At 54.8% G+C, this 3,897-nt stretch overlaps 1 pseudogene; it reads right to left on the reverse strand.

Moving 5' to 3' along the window:
* Positions 1-999, reverse strand: LOC124684775 (annotated as a pseudogene).
* Positions 1,000-3,897: the final 2,898 nt, after the last annotated feature.

Raw genomic sequence — 3,897 nt, forward strand, 5'->3', positions numbered from 1 at the left:
AGTGTCCAACTCCGCAGTGTACTACCTGTACATGATCTTTGGATCGCTCGTCATCTCCGAGACATTGTCCCAAAGGTATGCCCAAGTCGGCTCCCGATCAAGGTTCTCATGGTGATGAGGCCATGGCCTCTCGTTGAGTACCCCAGGACGCCCAAGCGATAGGCGGTCCCAGCTCCATACGGAAAGTAGGAGCATGCATCCACCAATACCGCCGCTCCCAGTCCTGCTCCCAGTCCTGCGACAAGCTTCATCCAACTGCGTACATAAGACATTTGGTTAGTACTTTGTCTAGCACACTACTATAGGAAAATAGTACAAGAACAAGTCATCACCTGCCGGTAGAGGTAGGCAAGTGCCGCTGTTCCCCAACTCCACCGGTGGTCCAACACCGTAAGCGCCTTCAGCCAACACCAATGGGCCAGCTTCCCCCCACTGTCAGGAAAGAGAGTCCTCGAAATCATGTACCATAAGTACACGCGGGCGTACGTCCTTCGAGTGTCCTCGTTGGCCCCGTCCGGGCATTGTCGAAAGTTAGTCCTGATCCAAGAGAAAGACGCGCCGGCGGGAACTCTCTCCTTTGGATTTGCTGGCGCCGGAGGAGCCACCGCCAATAAGCGCCTCCATCTGCCTGGCGCCACCCATCGAAGGCTGTGTTCATACACAGTGGCTCGCCCTGAATAGGTAGTCCAAGGATCATGGAAACATCCTGGAGAGTAGGGGCCATTCGCCGGCCCTCAAGTGGAAGGTGTGCGTCTCCGGCCTCCACCGGTCGACAAGAGCGATGAGTGCCGCGGCATTCATGTTCGGCCCCCCACGGCTTACAAGGGATAAGAACGGGAGAAGACCAGTAGGCTGGATGAACTCCGTGTACCTCTCGTCATACGGTATATCCACTGTGCCATGGTAACGAATCTTCAAAGGGTGAAGATCCGTTGTCCTCTCCGTCATATGAACAGCCCGGTGATCCCTGTCATACTCTTGATCTAGGAGCCACACCATCCTACATGTTTACACAAATACACCATATTATGAGCAATGCATACATGAGAATATATCCAAATAAGCCATCACAAATACATCAAATACATACATATACATTCATATCTAGGGATAGAACACCATATGAGTTATTCCTTCACATACACATTCATGAAATTTGATGCCTAGGGTTCGTCCACAAATCTAGGATACATACATATCTAGGGTTCCTACACATACACATTCAACACTTACATACTCATTTCTACACATACATAGCCATAGCAAAATTTAACATCTATGGTTCCAACAAATCTATGGTTCAAACACATGCATACAATCTATGGTTCCAACAAATCTATGGTTCAAATCTATGGTTCAAACACATGCATACAAATCTATGGTTCAAACACAACAAACATTTCCAATCTAAATCGAATTAAATCGGACCAAATCTTGGATGAATCGAAGGGGAACGAAGGGGAATACCTTGAGGATTGTATGGGGATGGATTTGGCCGGCCAGATCTGTCCAATCCGTGGAGGATTTGGTGGGGGCGGAGGAGAGGCGGTCGGCGGCGGCAGTTGGAGGAGAGAAAGAGAGGAGAGAAAGAAAGAAGAAAGAGGGTCGGACTGGGCGCGGGCGCCACACTTAAGTGGATGTGTGGCGCCCGTGGCATCGGCGCCACAAATGCTAGTGTGGCGCCCGTGGCATCGGCGCCACAAGTAGAGGCTCGCCAAAACGGCTAAGTCCCAGACGTCCGGAGCCCCTGGATGTTTTCGACCGAAAACTTGATATAAGTTGGCATGTGTGGCGCCGATGGGAGGGGCGCCACACATGCTGCCACGTCGGATCGGCGCACCAGCTCAGCGTCGAGGGCGCCACGTCGGCTGGGAGAGTGGCGCCGGCAGGAGTGGCGCCGGCAGGAGGGGCGCCACACAAAAGGGTTAGATGGGTGAAATAGTTTCGCCGGAGGGTCAGTCTGTGTTTTTTTTTCACTTTTGGGTTATTTTTGTGCAAATCGCCCAGTTTTATGGCGCCCCATGCCAGGGCACCGTACCAGCACAACGCCCCCAGTCCAAGGTGCCATACTAGCAAGCACGTGGGCCCGGCTTCCTCGACGTGGGAGGTCAACGCTGGAAGCATGGCGCCCCTTACCCGGGCGTATTTCCATTATGCAACTCCAGCTGGAGCTTTTGGGCCAGGCCCATACTTGCGGTTTTAGGGCATCTCCAGCGGCGCGACGCAAACGGTCGCTCAGCGACCGTTTGCGTCCGCTATGATCGTAAATGCGTCTGGCACCCTCTCCAGCGGCACGACGCAAAGTGACCGGGCCATCCGCGGAGACGCAAACCTGGCCCAAATATGCGCCAGGTTTGCGTCTCGGCGGACGCTGCGCGGACGCGCAAAGTGTCCGCTGCGGTCTCCACCGGGCCCGCCTGGCAGCGAGCCTGCATGGAGGGCATCGCTTCCGCGGCCATCGTTTCCGCGGTCAGCGCTTCCGCGTCTGCGCCGCAGCCTTCGCCATGAATGCCGCAGCTTCCTGTTTTGCGTGTGCACTGGCGGGCGGCGGCTGGGCTTTTGCGGCGCCTTCAATTGCATCGTATCCCGTGCGCGGCCGCCCTTAAAAGTCCAGCGGCCGCGTTGCTCCTTCGCCCACAGCTCCACTCGCACCACAACCGCCGCTGCGCCATGGGGAAGAAGAACGACTTCGAGGCCTCCGGCAGCGGCAGCAAGAAGGTGCCGCTCCCCGTCACGGTGGGGAGGCTCATGCACGGCAAATGGGTGCCGTGCGACGCCTGGTCCGTGATACGTCTCCGACGTATCGATAATTTCTTATGTTCCATGCCACATTATTGATGATATCTACATGTTTTATGCACACTTTATGTCATATTCGTGCATTTTCTGGAACTAACCTATTAACAAGATGCCGAAGAGCCGATTCTTTGTTTTCGCTGTTTTTGGTTTCGAAATCCTAGTAACGAAATATTCTCGGAATTGGACGAAATCAACGCCCGGGGTCCTATTTTGCCACGAAGCTTCCGAAGACCGAAGGAGAGTCGAAGTGGGGCCACGAGGTGGCCGGACACCGAGGCGGCGCGGCCCGGGCCGACCTATGGTGTGGGCCCCTCGTGCCGCCTCTTTACCTGCCCTTCCGCCTACAAATAGCCTCCGTCGCGAAACCCCCGGTCCCGAGAGCCACGATACGGAAAACCTTACTGAGACGCCGCCGCCGCCAATCCCATCTCGGGGGATTCTGGAGATCTCCTCCGGCACCCTGCCGGAGAGGGGAATCATCTCCCGGAGGACTCTTCACCGCCATGGTCGCCTCCGGAGTGATGAGTGAGTAGTTCACCCCTGGACTATGGGTCCATAGCAGTAGCACTACAACAGGACCCCTCCTATAGCTACGCATATCTTCCAACGGATTAGGGATGCGCTTCTAAAAAACAACTCCCCACTTCCTATGCGAGTGGAGATATGAGAGGAGACACGATAGGTAGTTGATATTTCCCTCAATCCCCGTCCTCTCCTCCCGCATTAAAACGCACCTGCCAGATCCACTCCCCAATACGTGAGTAATACAGCCCTGCTAGATGCCCAGATCCTCTTATGTCGCCATGTCCCTGCCAAAGTGCCAAATCCTCTGCTTCCGCCATGCGCCGGCCGCCGCTGCCACCCGCCTTCACAATCCTGTGTACGCATCTCTCTCGGTACATGGTCTTGTCTATTATCTCTATCGCGGTTGCCGTCTATGGGTTCAGATGTTCATGCTTCGTTCTCCACACTTCCGTTATGGGTTCATATAATTAGGGTTCGTCAATTATGTGCAGCGGCGAGCCGGCGGCCTAAACGCTACTCCACTTTCACAACTGACCACCGATGGGTACCACTGTGTGCATCGACACCATTTGG

This window comes from Lolium rigidum, chromosome 1, assembly GCF_022539505.1.
Source record: "Lolium rigidum isolate FL_2022 chromosome 1, APGP_CSIRO_Lrig_0.1, whole genome shotgun sequence".
NCBI classification, from domain to species: Eukaryota; Viridiplantae; Streptophyta; class Magnoliopsida; order Poales; family Poaceae; genus Lolium; species Lolium rigidum.